This window comes from Acinonyx jubatus, chromosome X (assembly GCF_027475565.1).
Source record: "Acinonyx jubatus isolate Ajub_Pintada_27869175 chromosome X, VMU_Ajub_asm_v1.0, whole genome shotgun sequence".
Classification (NCBI taxonomy): Eukaryota; Metazoa; Chordata; class Mammalia; order Carnivora; family Felidae; genus Acinonyx; species Acinonyx jubatus.
This window is the reverse complement of record NC_069389.1, coordinates 74905266-74925365: the sequence shown is the minus strand read 5'-3', so window position 1 is coordinate 74925365 and position 20100 is coordinate 74905266. Positions and strand designations below refer to the sequence as shown.

Genomic DNA, 20100 nt, shown 5'->3' with positions numbered 1-20100 from the left:
CAGGAAGAATAATCACTGTAGAGATAACTGTTGGCACAAAGCTTGGGAAGCAAAGTTTAAAAGCATTGATAGTTGGTCAAAAATAGTTTTAGCTCTAATAGAAGAAAAGGTTTACAGCTCTGCATTGTGATGATCACTACTACATTATTATCACCTCTGTTTTATGCTCAGCTTAAAATCAATTGATGTGGGTGAAAATCCTTTCCTGACAAAAACATAATATACTTAGATTCTCTATTTCAAATGAGACTAGGTACCTAGAAATAATGCAACCACTAGCACTTACATAAATGCTAAAACTTTACACTTGTTAATTTGCTAATTCACACAACATCCCTGGGAGGTAAGTCTATTTCATTCTATCCTATTATTTCTGTTTTACTGATGAAAGTTACACACCAAATCAATGGCATGACGGGGGATTATAATGCAAAGTTAATGCCTAAATGTCAGTACTGCTTTATTTAGAGGCAGATGTTGGGGCCTCCAAAGCTATTATTATGAAATGATGATGCCCAAGGAACACATCCATCCTGCCTGTCCCATGGAGAGGATGGACTATAAGAAGTGCTGAGATTTTGCTATGGTACTTTACTCCTCTGTCTCTTGACTGATTCCCAGTTGTCTGTAGTCAGTACACAAAACAAAGCTAATTGGCCTCCATGACCTTGGCCTTGTTAACACCAATGACTGCACTGAGCCAACTGGCCTTAATCTTAAAATTCCTTATAATGCAATAATATCACTGAGATGTGAGAAAGAAAGGCATTTTTTCTATTCAGAGATATAACTGAGTGAAGGATTATTTGGGGATCCTTTTAAAGATACCATTTTAAAAAGCCATTATTTAGTTTGTGATATAGATCACAATTCAGCAAAAAAAATGTGAAGATAACATTCCTAGATAAAGGGCTTATTACTTACATGTCACTGGTTTGCATACAGATTGGTTTGGGACTTAGAAAACATTTAAATATGAGATTATAATACAATGATTACCAATACTTTGCTAGCATTTAAACATTCAGTGTTAAAAGCTATCAGATATAAGAATGATGGTACCATTCACAGAGGATTGTCCCAGCTCAAAAAAGGGCTTGTGCCTTGGTTGTACTACACTCTAAGGTCAACTGGCATCTGCACTCACTCCAGGAGTGACACTAGCATCCCATACCACCATTCACAGCCCACTGGATTTAAGACAACTACCACATTCAAAAACAAGTCTCACAGCATTACATAATGTGGTGTCAAGATTCACTTATTGGTAGCATTTGGCATGAGAAAATAAACTTTCAGGTGAAAATAAGCTCAGGAAAAGACATTGAAGCTTTTGGAAGATAGGATAAACACTGGTTCAGGGTCCAAATCTAGCTCTTGGCATGCACAGGAGAGAATTATTCTACATTTCCTCCTCCCTTCTCTGTCTCTCATATATATTTTTTTGGTACCTAATTGATTCCGATGTTAATTATATAATTATAAGAGGAAGCAATTCTGAAAAGGTTACCACATATTTTTGAAATATCAATGTACAACCTTGTTTATGGGGAAAAATGCCATTAGAAACAATGGAAGCAATGGCTAATCTGGATTTTGTGATCTAATTATAATTTTCTGCATTTATATTAAAACTATTTTAGGGGCGCCTGGGTGGCGCAGTCGGTTAAGTGTCCGACTTCAGCCAGGTCACGATCTTGTCGTCCGTGAGTTTGAGCCCCGCGTCGGGCTCTGGGCTGATGGCTCAGAGCCTGGAGCCTGTTTCCGATTCTGTGTCTCCCTCTCTCTCTGCCCCTCCCCCGTTCATGCTCTGTCTCTCTCTGTCCCAAAAATAAATAAACGTTGAAAAAAAATATATATAAAAAAAACTATTTTAGGTGCAAAATATATATACTCTAGATTTTATGGATGAGGCAGAAATGCAACTGAGAAGATAACATGTTTATAAATAAATATGACATGAATATATATATTCATAACTTTTCACACTCTAATAGCTTACAAAATAATGATAAAAACTTTTCATGCTCAAATTCATGCCCTTTTTGAGGCACATATTGAGAAGCAATGAATTTTTTGAAATAAAAATTTTATAATTATAATATTAAATACTAATAGGAAAAAATCTGGCATGACCCTCATAAGGTCAGGGCGCATAGTTAATATCAAATTTATGAGAAAGCAAAGGTTACATATTATTGCTGTCATAGGTGATAAAGTAATTTTGGTGATTGTGAGAGTGATTATACTTCCTATTTGGAGACATAGGAGGAGGAAGTGGACGCCCATGTGATGATTTGAGAATTCCAGGAGACCCAGACTAAACCAAATTCACTTCTCTAACTAGTCTTATTCTCTCAACACTACTGATACTAGACTAATTTAGATGGCGAAATAGGGGCCTCTCCTCCAAAAAAGTCAATAATTTAAAACATATGTATTCACCTGAGATGATGTGGAAAACTTTGTTAACAAGTATTGGCTACCCTTTCCAATTTGTGTATTGTCTTTTTGGAAACCAAAGAAAGGAAGAAGGGGAGAGGCATCTGTCTATGTTTGTATACTTATTGGGGATATTGTACAATGAGATACAGGAAAACACACTTTATTAGAGGATAGGGGTAACATTATTTGTCATAATATTTCTGTCTTCATTTTATTAATGCAAGAGGTAACATATAATAGTGAATAAGAAAGCCTACAGCATCTAATATATCCTCATGATTTAAGAATTCATGAAGAAATTCTATTGTTTATAAAAACCAACAATTAATGGAGAAGTAAAGCCTGAGATGTCAATACAAGATGTACCTTCCAAATCCATCACAGTTGGGTATCCTCTTTGATCATCAAAGGCTTGTCTTTGAAATATGCCCCATGTGAAGGTGAAAAGATTCTGATATTACAGAGAGTGACCTGGTCATAGTGTGAATTTGGAGACAGCTATAGTTATATAAAAATGTGCATTCTATGGAGGAAGGGTGATCAAAACTAAAACACTATTCTAATCTGTCACCAAAAGATAATATGAATACATGGACCAGCTTGGCATACTTCTGCACATTCTGAGTACCAGGTTAATCAGTTCAAACCAATGTCAAGATGTATCCAGTCATAAAAGCAACAATATTTATGCTATTTATGAGTGCAAATTGATTTGACATTCATCTCAAAACCTTCCCTACTTAGTCCTACAGTGAATGGATTAAACCCATTACTGTATTGATGTAAAGTCCAAACCCTTTGTGATGCAGCAAAGGCAGTCCTAAGAGGAAAGTACATTGTAATTTAGTCCTATCTCAAAAAGGCCTGAATACAAATATACAAATATACAACATAACTTACACCTAAGGGAGCTATAGAAGGAGCAGCAAATAAAGCCCAGAGCAAGCAGAAGAAGGGAAATAATAAGGTTTAGAGCAGAAATAAATGATATAGAAACAAAAAAAAAAAAAGCACTAGAATAGATCAATGAAACTAAAAGCTGATTTTTTGAAAGAATAAACAAAATTGACAAACCCCTAGCCAGACTTATCAAAAAGAAAAGAGAAGGGACCCAAATAGATTAAATCATGCATGAAAGAGGAGAGGTCACAACCAATACCACAGAAATACAGTCAATTATAAGAGAAAACTATGAAAAATTATATGCCAACAAACTGGACAATCTGGAAAATTGACAAATTCCTAGACACTAACACACTATCACAACTCAAACAGGAATAGAAAATTTGAACAGGCCTATAAACAGCAAAGAAATTGAATCCGTTATCAAAAATCTCCCAACAAATAAGAGTCCTGGGCAAGATGGTTTCCCAGAGGAATTCTAACAACATTTTAAAGAACAGTTAACACCTATTCTCTTGAAGCTGCTCCAAAAAATAGAAATGGAAGGAAAATTTCCAAACTCATTCTATGAAGCCAACATTACCTTGATTTCAGAACCAGACAAAGACCCCACTAAAAAGGAGAATTATAGGCCAATATCCCTTATGAATATAGATGCAAAAACTCTCAACAAGATACTAGCAAATCAAATTCAACAGCATATTAGAAGAATTATTCAAAATGATCAAGTGGGATTTATTCTTGGGCTACAGGGTAGTTCAATTTCCACAAATCAATGTGATATACCACATTAATAAAAGAAAGGATAAGAACCATATGATACTTTCAATAGATGCAGAAAAAGCACATGAGGAAATACAGTATCCTTTTCTGATAAAAACCTTAATGAAAGTAGGGATAGGAGGAACATACCTTGACATCATAAAAACATATACAAAAATCCCACAGCTAATATCACCCACAATGGGGAAAAACTGAGAGCTTTCCTGCTAATGTTAGGAACACGACAGGGATGTCCACTCTCCCCACTGTTGTTCAACATAGTATTGGAAGTCTTAGCCTCAGTAATCAGACAACAAAAAGAAATAAAAGGCATAAGAAGAAGAAGTCAAACTTTCACTCTTCACAGATAACATGATATTCTACACAGAAAACCTGAAAGACTCCGCCAAAAAACTGTTAGAACTGACATGTGAATTCAGCAAAGTTGCAGGATATAAAATCAATGTACAGAAATCAGTTGCATTTCTATACACCAATAATGAAGCAGCAGAAAGAGAAACCAAGGTATAGATCCCATTTGCAGTTGTACCAAAACCCGTAAGATACATAGGAATAGACCTAACCAAATAGGTAAAAGATCTATACACTGAAAACTATAGAAAACTTATGAAAGAAATTGAAAAAGACACAAAGAAATGGAAAATCATTCCATGCTCATGGATTGGAAGAACAAATATTGTTAAAATGTCTATACTACTCAAAGTAATCTACACATCCAATGCAATACCTATCAAAATAAAATCAGCATTCTTCACAGAGCTAGAGCAAAAAATACTAAAATTTGTATGGAACCACAAAAGACCCTGAGTAGCCAAAGTAATGTTGAAAAAGAAAACCATAGCTGGAGGCATCACAATTCTGGACTTCAAGCTGTATTACAAAGCTGTATTTATCAAGACAATGTGGTACTGGCACAAAAACAGACATATAGATCAATGGAACTGAATAGAGAACCCAGAAATGGACACACAAATGTATGGCCAACTAATCTTTGACAAAGCAGGAAAGAATATCCAATGGAAAAAAAACGACAGTCTCTTTAGCAAATGGTGCTTGGAAAACTGCACAGAGACATGCAGAAGAATGAAACTGGACCACTTTCTTCCACCCTGAACAGAAATAAACACAAAATAGATGAAAGACCTAAATGTGAGACAGGAAACCATCAAAATCCTAGAGGAGAAAACAGGCAGCAACCTCTTCAACCTTGGCTGCAGCAACTTTTTACCAGTTGTGCCTCTGGAGGCAAGGAAAATAAAAGTAAAAAATGAATTATTGGGACATCAAGATAAAAAGCTTCTGAACAGTGAAGGAAACAATCAACAAAAGCCAACCAACAAAATGGGAAAAGATATTAGCAAATGACATATCTGATAAAGGGTTAGTATTCAAAATCTATAAAGAACTTACCAAACTCAACACTCAAAAAGCAAATAATCCAGTGAAGAAATGGGTGGAAAACATGAATAGACACTTTTTCCAAAGAAGACATCCAGGTGGCTAATAGACATAGGAAAAGATGCTCAAGATCTCTCATTATCAGGGAAAAATATAAATCAAAACCACGATGAGATGCCACCTCACACCTGTCAGGATGGCTAATTTAATAATTTGGGAAACAACAGATTCTGGTGAGGATATGGAGAAAGGGGAACACTTTTGCACTGTTGGTGGGAATGCAAACCAGTGCAGCCACTCTGGAGAACAGTATGGAGGTTCCTCAAAAAAATTAAAAATAGAACTACCTACAACTCAGCAATTACACTACTAGGTATTTATCCAAAGGATACAAAAATGCTGATTTGAGGAGGCACATGCACCCCAAGGTTTATACAGCACTATCAACAATATCCAAATTATGGAAAGAGCCCAAATGTCCATCAACTGATGAATGGATAAAGAAGATGAGGTATATATACACAATGGAATACTGCTCAGTCGTCAAAAGGAATGAAATCTTGCACTTGCAACATGGATGGAACAAAGTGTATTATGCTAAGTGACATAAGTCAGTCAGAGAAAGACAAATATCACATGATTTTACTAATATGTGGAATTTAAGAAACACAACAAATGAACATAGGGGAGGGAAAGGAAGGAAAAATAGATAAAAAACAGAGAGGGAGGCACACCATAAGAGACTCTTAAATACAGAGACAAACAGGGTTGCTGGAGGGAGGTGGCTGGGGTATGGGCTAAATGGGTGATGGGCATTAAAGAGGACAGTTGTTGGGATGAGTACTGAGTGTTATATGTAAGTGATGTATCACTGGGCTCTACTTCTGAAACCAATACTACACTATATATTAACTAACTTGAATTTAACTAAATTAAAAATAAAATAAAATAAAAACCATCCATGCAACAATTTATTCAGCAACTATGTATAAGGCACATCATCATCCATAAAGTACCTGAATATTCCAAAGGCTCAGACTAATAGCTAGACTTGCATCACTAACTTCCTTCTTATCGAAAACTTTGTCAAATGAAGTAACTGAGGAATAAGCATATCATAGATAAAACTTAACCAAACATGAAGTGAGATGGACCAAAGTACTCAAGCCTATGGTATGTAACCTCAGAATGTACAATTAATCCTCAAAGTGAGTGTATGCCAAAGGTCAAGGATATATCTAGTATATTTCATGAGTAGGACAAGTTGAGATAGAAAACTGTGATAAAAGGCCACGCCCATTAATAATTTCTCCTCATATTAGGGGTCCATCTGTCATCTATGGAAGAACAGTTTCCATCCTGGTATTCATAGGCCTGTAGATGTATCAATGTTAACCTAACATAATGCACTTTACCTTCCTAGCAGGGTAACACAAAATAAATGTGTCTGGTATGTACTGTATTACAAAATATCCAGTTTTAATTGCAAGAAAACAAAGTAAAAGAAAACCTGTGTGATTTACTGTGGACTTTGTTTTCTCCAAAGCTCTTCAAAAGTAATGGTGTAGCAGATCAGTGCTACCCATCAGTGGGTAGGCATTGTTTCCAACAAAAAGAGGACTGGGTTTATGTGATGTAGGCTAAGAAAACCAGCAAAACTAAAGATGCTTCAGGAAATGTCTATTGAATAGCTGTTTGCTTTTCAAACACTGATGAGATAATTTATTTTAGACTGTTATAGTGAAACTGTCTCATATAAACTTACATTTTCCCCCTTTTATCCCTTGATTCCAAAGATGTTTTATGTCTTCATGGTTTGGGGGATCCTATATTGATAAAGCTTCATACTTGCTAGAAATGACTGGAAGGTAGCAGCTGAATTAGGCTTGGGAATAATCTCTTCATGGAGGACAGCCAATTATTTGACCAGATTTGTTCTCTTCACTCTTACCAGAATAGTGTCTTTAAAATGCATACATATGTTGAGCTCAAACTATATGTGCAATTTGGTGTTGCTTTCATTTAATATTTTATTGTAGAAATTTTCCATGTCATTAAATTCCTGAAACATGATATTGAAAACATAATTTTTAATGGCAACATACTCTTCTTTTTATATTATATATCACAATTTGGTTAACCATTTATCTACTGCTGGACATTTAAGTTGCCCCCATTTTTTTCTATTCCAAAGGCCTCACAATGAATATCCTTATATCTATCACCATACAATATTATTACAATATTATTGACTACATTTCCTATGGTATATTTTTCTTCCCCAACACTTGTTTATCTTATAACTGGAAGTGTGTACCTCTTAGTACTCTTCTCTATTTTTCCCATCTCCCTATCAGACTCCCCTCTGGCAACTACCAGTTTGTTCTCTGTATTTATGAGTCTGTTTCTATTTCTTGTTTATTCATTTGTTTTGTTTTTTAGATTCCACATCTAATAAAATCACATGGTATTTGTCTTTTTCTGCCTGACTTATTTCACTGAGTGTAATACTCTCTAGGTCCATCTATGTTGTCACAAATGGCAGGATCTCATTCTTTTTATGGTTAATATTCCATTATGTGTGTGTGTGTGTGTGTGTGTGTGTACATCTTTGTCCATTTGTCAACTGATGCACACTTAGGTCTCTTCCATATCTTGGTTATTGTAAATAATGCTGCAATAAATATAGGGGTTTATCTCTTTCCAAATTAGTGTTTTCTTTTTCCTTGAATACTCAGTAGTGAAATTACTTACCTGTATGGTACTTACAAATCGAGACCACAATGTGATATAACCTAGCATCAGTCACCAGTATAAAAAAGACAAGGGATACCAAGTGTTCGTGAGGATGTGAGAAAAGGGAACCCTTGTGCACTGTTGGTGGAAATGTAAATTGTAATAGCCACTGTGGAAGACAGTATGGAGGTTCCTTTAAAATGAAAAAAAAAATAACTGCCTATGTTTTCTCTTAGGAGTTTTATGGTTTCAGGTCTCACATTTATGTCTTTAATCTATTTTGACTTTATATTTGTTTATGGTGCAAGAAAGTGGTCCAGTTTCACTCTTTTGCATGTAGCTGTCCAGTGTTCCCAGCACCATTTTTGAAGAGACTTTTTTTTTCATTACATATTCTTGCATCCTTTGTCATAGGTTAATTGACCATATAAGTGTGGGTATATTTCTGAGCTCTCTATTCTGTTCTATTGATCTGGTGTCTATTTTTGTGACAGTGCAATACTGTTTTGATTAGCTTTGTAGTACAGTTTGAAATCTGGATTTGTGATACCTCCAGCTTCCTTTTTCTTTCTCAGGATTGCTGTGGCTATTTGAGATATTTTGTGGTTCCATACACATTTTAGTATTGTTTGTTCTGGTTCTGTGAAAAAATGGTACCAGTTATTTGACAGAGATTGCATTGAATCTGTAAATTGCTCTGGAAAGTATCAACATTTAAAAAATATTGTTTCTTCCAATCCATGAGCATAGAATATCTTTCCATTTGTTTGTGTCATCTTCATTTTTCTTTCATCAATGTTTTATAGTTTTTGAAGTACAGATATTTAACTTTGGTTAAATTTATTCCTAGATGTTTATTCTGGTGCAGTTGTAAATGGGATTGTTTTCTTAATTTCTCTTTATTCTACTTTGTTATTACTGTATAGAATGCAACAGATTTCTGTATATTAATTTTGTATCCTATAACTTTATCAAATTTTTTATCACATAGTTTTCTGATGGAATCTTTAGAATTATCTATATATAGTATCATGTAATCTGAAAATAATGAAAGTTTTAGTATGTACCTAAGTACATAAAGCAACCATTATCAGACATAAAGGGAGAAACTGAAAGTAGGTGCTATGTTGGGTGTATTGATACTTACAATTGTTATCTTTTCTTGCAGATTGACTGGTTTACCATTATGTAATGTCCATCTTTGTCTCTTCTTAGTCATGTTGTCTGATACAAGTATTACTACCCCATTTTTTTTTTGCTTTCATTTGCATAGAAGATCTTTTTCTATCCCTTTACTTTAGTCTGTATGTGTCTTTAGGTCTGAAGTGAGTCTACTGTAGGTAGGATATAAATGATTTTTTTAAAATCCCTTCCTTTATCCTATGTCTTTTGAATGGAGCATTTAGATCATTTATATTTAAAGTAATTATAGATAGTTATGTATGCCCTACTTATATATAGTTAGGTATGTCCTTTCATTGTTTTCTCATTGTTTTTGTATTTCTTCTCTGTTCCTTTCTTCCCTTGTGATTGATGACTTTCTGTAGTCTTATGCTTGGATTCCTCTCTCTTTCTTTTTTGTATTTATTATAGGTTTTTGTGTAGCATGAGGTTCATTTATAACATCTTAAGTATATATCAGTCTGTATTAAGTTGTTGGTTGTTTAAGTTCAAACACATTCTAAAAGCACTACATTTTTACTTCCCCCCTCCATGTTTTATGTATATGATATCATATTTTACATATTTTTGTGAGTCTCTTAACTAATGCTTTAGATAAAATTAATTTCACTACTTTTGTCTTTTAGCCTTTGTACTAGCTTTATAAGTGATTGATCTACTACCTTTACTAGATGTTTGCTGTTATTCATGACATTTTTACCTTTCATAATTTTCTTCTACTTATGGTCTTTTCTTTTCCTCTTAAAGAAGTCCTTTTAACATTTCTTGTAAGGCCAATCTAGTGGTGATGAAGTCTCCGTTTTGTTTGCCTGAGAAACTATCTCTTCTTCAATTCTGAATGATAACCTTGCCAGATAGAGTATTCTTGGTTGCAGGTTTTTTTTTTCCTTTCAGAACTTTGAATATATCATGCCATTCCCTTCTGACTTGCAAAGGTTTTGCTGAACAATCAGCTGATAGCCATATGGGGTTTCCTTTATATATAACTAGTTGCTTTTTCTTGCTGCTTTTAGAATTCTCTCTTTGATGTTTTAATTATTATATGTCTTGGTGTAGATATCTTTGGGTTCACCTTGTTTGGGGGTTCTCTGTGATTCTTGGACCTGGATGTCTGTTTCTTTCCCCAGGTAGGAAAATTTTCATTTATTATTCCTTCAAATAAGTTTTCTGTTCCTTTTTCTCTCTAATATCCTTCTAGGACTCCTATAATGAAAATATTTGTTTACTTGATGTTGTCCCAGGGTTCTCTTAACCTGTCCTCATTTTTAAATTATTTTTATTTTTGTTGTACAGCTTAGATGATTTCTATTACTCTGTCTTTCAGAACACTGATCTCTTCTTCTGCATACTCCAATCAGCTGTTCATTCCCTCTAGTGTATTTTTCATTTTAGTTATTATATTCTTCAACTATGATTGTTTCTTTTTATATTTTCTATCTCATTACTGAAGTTCTCACTGAGTTCATCTACTCTACTCAAGTCCAGTGACCAACTTTAGGACCATTATTTTGAACTCTTTATTAGGTAGATTGCTTATCTCCATTTTGTGTAGTTTTTTTTTTCTTTTTGGAAGTTTTGTCTTCTTCTTTCATTTGGAACATATTGCTCTATCTCCTCATTTTGACGTTCTGTGTCTGTTTCTATGAATTACACACAACCGCTATTTTTCCTAGTATTAAAGGAAGGGACTTGTGTAGGAACATCTCTGTGTGTGCCTGTCTGCTTTGGCTGGCTGGCTAGAGCTATAGTAGGCACTGAATGGGGATCTTAGGGCACTAAGTACCAGGGCCACCCTAGTGGGATGGCTACAGCTGCAGTGGACTGGGGGTCCCAGAGATCTCTACACCGAGGGCCCATTGGTGGAGCAGCTGAAGCCAAAACAAGTGCTGGCTGGGGCTCCTGGGGTATTCCTCCAAGGGGGCACCCTGGCAAGATGATTTGAGCATAAGCAGGCATGGGCTACAGGGGCTTGAGATGCTCTGTCCAGGGGGCTCCCTGTCTGGATGGCAGGAGCTGAGGTGGGATGAGCTAGGTGGTCCTGGGGCACTCCATGCAGGGGATGCCCTGGTAGGATGGATGGAGCTCAGGTGGGCATAGGCCAGGATGACTTAGTGCAATGAATGCTGGGAGAGGGTGCTGGCTGGGAGGTCCTCAGCTACTCCATGCATGGGGTGTCCTGGCAGGTCTTCTGGAGCTGAACTGGGTGCAGGACTTCAGTGTCCTAGTATGTGCTTCAATGGGGCCACCTTAGGAGTATGACTAGGGCTGATGTGGGCTAGGGGCCCAGAATTCATTGAGGTGGGCAGTTGGTTAGGGTGTCGGGATCTTGCTTCTGTCTGCACTATGAAAATGGAGAGGAAACAAACAATGACACTTGCTAGCAACTCTGACCCTGGAGAGCATTCCAGCAGCTTCCTTGTCATTTGTCAAATGCTGTAGGGCTGGTTCCTTTATATTCTAGTTTCCCTTTTAAACTTGAGCTTTTACTCTGTGTGCCAGGGTGGAGGAATCCTCTCCCAGTCCCTCAGTACTATCCCTCACCACGCAGTTTACAGTATCAGGGGCAGGGTTCTCATGATTATCATGTATCCATTTCACCTGCCATTCTCTATGTGGTACTTCTATCTTTTGTTGTGAAGAAGCTGTTCTGTCAGCTCTGAGTTTTTCTTCAGGAGGAATTGCTCTATATGTAGATGTAGATTCAGTGTATATGTGCAGGAGATGAGTTCAGGGTCTTCCAACACCACCATTTTGGACTGGAACTCATTTTAATTTTTTTACATAGTTAAATCTATTGATCTGATTAACATTCAACTGTATCTCTTCTTGTTTTTTAAGGTTTGATTTGTTTTTACATTTGTCTATTTAAATGACCTAGAATTTATTTTGTTGTACAATGCCAGGTAAGTTTCCACACTGATTTCTTTTCTTTTTTTTCTTGCAAAGAGAACATGGGCTGTCCCTTTGTTGAGAAATCATGAATGTTTACACTGATTCATGATTCCTCTTTTCATGTTAAATTATCTATACTAGGGTACATTTCTGTTTCATTGACCTAAGCATCTTTCCAACTATGTTTGTGCCAATACCTTCTGATTTCATTCATAATATGTTTTGATATGTCAAGGAGATAATCTCTCATAATTTATATTTTCATTTAAAACATGTATTTTTAGGAAAAAATTTGGAACTCTATATTATGCTATAATCACAAAACATCTTGAAAACAACATAGCTTGAAAACTAAACCCAATAGGTACTAACTAGGCTATCTTAGTAAGGCTAGGCAGATGTCTATTTGTTGAGTGCCAATGAGTCAAGTGATTCTAAAGTCCCTAATCATCTTTTTAAGAGTTCTCCTCAGGTTCTTCATTTTCTTAAAGACTTAACAAGCCTCTTTCTCTGTCCACTAATCACTTTTTTCTGCCCAAATGACCACTTTTCTTCTGGACATAAGTACAGATCAGCACTAAGGAAAAGAGATAAACCAATTCTTTAAGAGATTTTCTAATATGCTTATTCTCATTATTTTTGCCTTGTCAAAATTTGAATTGGAATTAAATGTACCATTTTGTAGGCTGTTGATAAAGTCTAGTACTTCAAGTTTTTAAGCCTTATTTTCTCATATATTTTATGTTTTACAAATTTGGCTTCCACCAGATATCACAGGCATTAAACTATATCAACTTAATTAATTAATTTATTTATTTTTTGGTATTAATTTTACTCTATTTTCCGTATAACTTTAAGTACATAAAGGTCTATTTCCACAGGCCTCAGGAAATGGGTAAAAGTCACAGGATAATCTCTCTTCTCACCAAAAAAGTTGCATATTTTGGTTAGTGTCCTAGAAAGAAAAACTGTAATTTACGTTAGCAATGCTGTGCAAGATTCTTACACAAGACCTAAAACCAGGCTGTACTGGAGATTTTAGTCCTTTGTTCAGGTGCCTGGACAGAAACCAAAAGCAGTTGGGCATGACAGGGCAAAGGAGGCCGTGAAGATGGAGGGAAGGCATATAGCATGGAAGAAGGAATTCCAGATTCCTTGAAATGGTGTGTTTTCCTTTTTTTGGTTTTATTTTTGTTTTTGTTTAAGTCATCTCTGTAGTAAGGTGCTGGGCAGGGATCCCAGTGAAAGAAAGGGTCCAAGACTCCTTTAACTGGCCTGGGTGCAGGGCTCTTCCCAGCAGCTGATACAGGAGAACCTACTCTCTCAGGTTCAGGCAGACCCAGGATGGAATGCAGAATAAAAGGAATGCCTACAGGAATCAATTTTGCTTGGAATGCTAGACGGCCAAGCTTTAGCCTTTGGTCCAGTGTGACTCCTGCATCACCTGTCAACAGTGAAAAATTAGTTTGGTTAGAAGAACCAGCTAGAATCACACCAGCCTCTGCTACCTTCGTTGCATTGTTAGAAGAAGATGAACTTATGTGAACATTCTGATCTTTTAATTCCTGGGGACTGCTTTATTCTTCCCCAAAGACTGTTTGTTGGTCAAATAACTCCCGAAGTCTGAAAGCTAAAACACACCAGTCCTGTGTGCAGTTCCTTAAGAATGGGCTGGTGGTGTTGTTGAGCTGACATGGAAAAGCTGCACCTTCCTGCAAAAGACCAACTGACCTGCTTTCCTACCCAAATCTCAGCCTGAGGTATATTTCAGCGAAGACAGGTAGCTGTGCTTCTCAGAGTGAATAAGCAGTTTAAGAGCAGAAAGGTAGAGGAAATCTAGAAAAGAACTGTCTTGATACAGATTTATCCCAAGGTGTGAGGGAGGGGGCAAAGAACCCAGTGGCACTTCTCTTATCCAGCAATTTCTGTCTCTGTGGTGACCAACTTCTGCCCATTCCATAGGGTCTTGAACTGCTCAGGGACTGGGAATTCATTAAAGTCACCGCCTTCTGTAGGAATGAGGGCATTCATCTCAGAAGATTTGGCACTGACTATTTCACAATCCAGGGAATTCTTGCTCAGGTAAACATGACAGCCATCTTTTTTGTTGATGGAAATGGCTGGCACTTTACCCATTACCTGAACTTTGCTCTAATATTGATTATCTCCACAATGCCCACCACTTCATGGAACACCAGACCGAGTTTCTTACAGTTATCTACTGTAATGGAGTTACTTTTGCCCTTGATTTGCAATGTTGTATTGACACACTTGAATATGTAAGCCACCTGTTTCAGCTCTGTGTCATCAATCACCAGGTTGGAAACATTCTCCTGATTTTCCACTCTCCACTTCTTGCCCTGCAGTTCAAGTATAGCTGGCTCCTTCTTTGTGGTTGGTTTGGGGGATGGGCTGACTCCTGGTTTAGGTGCAGAGAATGGTTTGAGGCCACTTCGTACTGGACCACTCTGAGCCTTGAGGGCAGGGTTCTTGTGAGTCTTCATGTTATCAGATACATGTATCAGGGCATGTGTGATGCTTTCCCCCTGGTTAATCTGTACAAACAGTGCTGAATGGGAAGCAGACTCATCTGAGCCAGAACTGGTGGGGACTGGTGGGGGAGGTGGGCCTGGTGGGGGAGGAGGAGGACCTGATTCAGCAGAAGGTCCAGATGGCAATCCGCTCAGTTATTTTGCCACAGGCCCTGTTTTGCTCCAGACCAGTCCAGTGGTATGGAACTCCTTAATGTAAGCCAGTAGCTCTGTCCATATACTCAAGTAAGCTTTGACCTAGTCCACATGCTTCTTATTGACATCTTTGTATTCCTTGAGGACTCAGTTTGTATAAAACATGGCAGCATCATTCATTTGTTTCACATAGGGACCAGGCTTGGGTGCCACAGCCACCCAGCCCAGGGCCTGGATACTTTCGCTGACAGCTAACAGGTGGTTGAACAACTTGCTGCCTTGGTTTTTCTCCCAGAAGGTTACCACTTCTTGGATCTGCTCTGAGATGCATGCCAACAAATCAGAAAGCTTATTGCCTGCTGTCTGCTGACACTGAGAGGCTGTAACCAAGAGAACTCACTCCAACCTCAGGCCTGTGTGAACCATCTTCACATGTTTCTGTACATCTCCCCCAATCTCTTTACTGATCTCTTTACTCTGCCACAGGACTGTTAAACAGTGAGTCAAATGCTTGCACATATGGAGTTGATCCTTTTGGAGCATTGTCTCCATACCCACAGTGCATGTCAGAGGTATGGGATACTATCTCCAGGTGGGCCACTGCCCTCTCTAATCCTTCTACCAGATTTTGCATGTCAGTTATAATGTAACACCTCAGAGTTCAGCCTCACCTCCGGACTGTGATCAGCTGCTCTCTCAACTTACTTTATTCCAACAAAATTGTATACATCAGTCACTGTGCTAAAATGGATGCTTAGAAGCCACTCAATTACCTCTACTTAAAAATTAAATAGTTCTAGCCCTATTCTAATCTCAATGACATCATAATGTTCTTAAAACTAGAATCAGATCATGTTGTGTAATCTATATCTTTCATCACATGAAATAAATCCATGCAAAGAAAACAGAAACCCAGATTACTGTGATAGTTCATGTTGGGAGAAGAGATGAAAAGCTATTTTAATGAGAATGGTAATGGAAAGCAATAATGTTAAAGTAGTTCAGAGGCTACTGTGACTATAGACACACAACTCCCATTAAATGTAATTGGAGTTAAGCACATGTAATGATAGCAAAATAGACCCTAAATGTCTTTCCAATTGGAAAATAAGGAAATGTGTTCCAGGAAATGAGTTTTTGTGTAGAAAGTACAGTATTCTAATTGATATGCACAAATTATTTTCATATTGATATTGCTCATAATATGGTGTTGGTATTTTTCCTATGTTTAGGGATAGATCTGCAAGAGGTAACATCTGTGCAAAGAATATGTTTCCTTTTCTTAAGGCTCTCAGCATTCATTATGTTATTAAAGGAAAAGTCTTGATAGTTGCAATGGATTTATTAATTCAGTAGCTTGTTATCAGCATGAAATTCTGCTGTGCTAGGGGAAAAACAAATTATATTTTACAAAACTGCAGTAGTGAGATTAAATCACTTTTCTATATTTCACTTTCTTCTTATCCTCCCTGCCAGGTAGTAACTCTATTCTATATCTCTATTATGAACCTCATATTTTGCAAACTATCAAGTCTTATAGTAAAATAAAGGTACATTATCAAAGAAACTCAATCATAGCAACTTTAGAAAGACTGAAATATGTGATAAAAGTAAAACCACAGAGTACAATATTATTTCAAGGCATTAAAAATTTAATCCATATTAAGCTACAAATGTAGAAAATATGCAATACTTACCTTTATCTATCATAAAAATGATATTTTCATAACGTATAACCAACCTCTTGGGATTTTAAATGACTAGCATTTACATAATTGATAACTTGAGTATCTCAAAGGATTTTGCAAAAATGTAGCTCAGAAGAAAAATCAGTATACTGTTCAGTATTTCAAATGTCATAGTCATTGCTATTGATTATCTTTGGACTCAATGTCAAACCTAGTGAATAGATTTTTTTTTAAATGTCCTTGTTTTTGTACATTAGCCATGCATTATATTTGTTTCTTTACTAGGAAATGCAACTGGGCTTTAAGACAAATTTTCTCTCTGTGAGGTTGAAAGTCTGATAATGATGACTGCATACCTGGAAAATGTGAGAAAAGGCAACAAATAAAAATATGAAATATTATAAAAATAGTTGGAACAATTCCCAAGTAAGTCATATATGTGAAACTTACATTGAATAACATACCAATAGAAACCACACAAACTATAACAGAACTTCTCAGGTATCTTTCACAGTGGATTACACATAGCAATTTATCAAAAGCTATCTGTTGATTAAGTAACCATCCAATCTTTTAGCAATGAATCAGACACTGACCCTTCGGTTCACCTTCTTCTATACTGCTCAACGCACAGAGAATATCATTTGCCATTAATATAAAGAAAGGAAAGGAAACACTTTCTCCCTGCCTCCCTCCTTCCCTTTCTTCTTTCCTTCCTTCCAATCACCCATAAATTTTTACTGTATAAACTATCTGCAAGGTACCATAATAAACACCTATATAAGTTATTAGGAGGAAATGATAAATGTACAAACAACTATAGCATAAAACTACGTGTCTCTTATAGCATCTATTACAGTTTTAAGTATGATGGCGGTTCAGAGCAGAGCAAAGTCATAATCCTTTGAGTGCAGGAGTTGGGGGCCAGAGAAAACTTCATCCCAATTAGGTCTTAAAATATAGGCGGAATCTTAACAAAAAGAAATAGAATGAGAGCTGTTAATTTTTGAGTATAAAAAAATGAGTTCTAGCTCCTTATATTGTTGACTATTTACCGAATTTTTCCTGTTTGGAGGGCATGAGAAGCAATGGATGTATAAAGGAAGAATCAGAATGTCTATACATATTTAATATTTTTTTGAGGAAAAGGAGGAAAACAATAAAAGGACATACACTAAATTAGCCAGATTTGTGTGATAGCTTTTTCCATAAACATGTGATTTTAATTTTAATATCAAAAAATAATCCTGAATGGTTTACAAAGACAGCAGTTCTGTTTAAAACAAAACAAAACATAAAGAAATTGTGGTTTATATACACAATGGAGTACTACGTGGCAATGAGAAAGAACGAAATATGGCCCTTTGTAGCAACATGGATGGAAATGGAGAGTGTTATGCTAAGTGAAATAAGCCATACAGAGAAAGACAGATACCATATGGTTTCACTCTTATGTGGATCCTAAGAAACTTAACAGAAACCCACGGGGGAGGGGAAGGAAAAAAAAAGAGGTTAGAGTGGAAGAGAGCCAAAGCATAAGAGACTCTTAAAAACTGAGAACAAACTGAGGGTTGATGGGGGGTGGGAGGGAGGGGAGGGTGGGTGATGGGTATTGAGGAGGGCACCTTTTGGGATGAGCACTGGGTGTTGTATGGAAACCAATTTGACAATAAACTTCATATATTGGAAAAAAAACAAAAAATAAAACAAAACAAAACAAAAGAAAACAATACAAAAACCAGGAAAAAAATCACACAGCAGAAATGGGGCTCTCTGGAATCATCTGGTTAAGTTCTGTTATTGAAGTGCAGATAGCACTATCAAGAGTGGAAGAAGAAGAGCTGATTAAGGCATACACAGATTGCAGTGACCTCGGCCAAGAGTATTTGGCAAGGATGGGAGCTTGAGAAACCATTTGGGTTGGTGCAAATAAACTAGCTTTTAAATGACAATGCAATACAGGGTCAATTTTTTCCTACCATCTGTCATCTCTGTGACTTTCTACTCCATGTGTGACATAGATCCTTATAACTAAGATTATTAGGCATCAGTCACTTCTCTAACATTGATTATATGATGGACAATATTCTGTCATTTTCTGTGGTAGTTGTTTTTTATCTGCCTGAGCTCTGTTGCTAATATGCTGACCTAGAATATACTTACTTGTCATCTGCTTTTGTTTCTGAATCACTCTAAGACTACTTTAACGTGTACAACCTATCTGTTGGTTCCGCCACTACCTACTTCTTGCTGATGATGGAAGTTTTAGAGTAGTCAGCCCAACTCCACAACTTTAGTAGGCCTAGGTACTCTGAGGTTATATCAGCTCACTGGCTTCTGTATAAGGCAGGAATGGCAGGCTTCCTCTTGCATGATGCCTCTATTCCACAAGGGATCAGATTATAGAAATATGCCACTGGTTATGACCTTGGGAAGAGAAGATATTAATCTTCAATTTGTGGGCCTATAAACAGGTGCTTCCTATTAGTTGTGTTTCCCACGTTAGCGTATGCTTAATTACTTAATCAGTTGTATGGAGAAAGGGAACCTGTATGGTTAACATCACAGACACTTTAGCAGATGCTAGTGCCATTATTTCAAATTACAAACTGCCCCTTAAGGTAGAAGCCAGTCAGCAGTTGTTTTAAATATGAGCAATTAGGACAGAATTAAAACACAGTTTATTAATGTCATATCTGTAACTGACAGAAGCTCCTTTGTAATTTTAGTTTCTAAGACAACCTATGCACAACCTGAGTCAAGGTAGAACGTATAGATAAGTAAAAATGGCTACTAATTAGCAACTTAATTCTCATATAAGAATTCTCAAAGAATCTTTCCTGATTTTTAAGTCTACTGGAATAAAGAAAGTCCTTCCGTTATCAGACAAATGTATAAACAGGGGTAGCTGTATATCCGTGTTCTTTGCAACATGGTTTAAACTAGTGAAAAGCATAAATAGCCCATTTATTCATCATGAAATTAGATAAAGGATGGAACCCACATACATAAGGATACACTGCACACACATACACTCCAGCCATTGTAAATTATCATATAGATCTATAAGTACTTGACAGAAGAGGTTCACATTATACAGTGGAAAAGGTTGGGTGCCTGGGTGGCTCAGTCAGTTAAACATCCGACTTCAGCTCAGGGTCGTGATCTAGTGGTTCATGAGTTCAAGCCCCACATCGAGCCATTGGGCTCTGTGCTGACAGCTCGGAGCCTGGAGCCTGCTTCAGATTCTGTGTCTCCCTCTCTCTCTGCCCCTCCCCTGCTCATTCTCTCTCTCTCTCTCAAAGATAAATAAACATTTTAAAAAAGTGGAAAACGCAGTTATAAGAGTATATAATATTCTTATTTTTGAAAAAACAGACAATTTC

The 20100-nt window shown here is 36.7% G+C and overlaps 1 protein-coding gene and 1 pseudogene across 2 annotated transcripts in view; both read right to left on the bottom strand.

Annotated features, from left to right (window-relative positions):
• The window catches only part of DIAPH2 (diaphanous related formin 2), a 971442-nt gene that overhangs the window by 675 nt on the left and 950667 nt on the right, over positions 1–20100 (bottom strand). The window lies entirely within an intron of this gene.
• On the bottom strand, positions 1887–18374 carry LOC128311413 (adenylyl cyclase-associated protein 1-like; annotated as a pseudogene).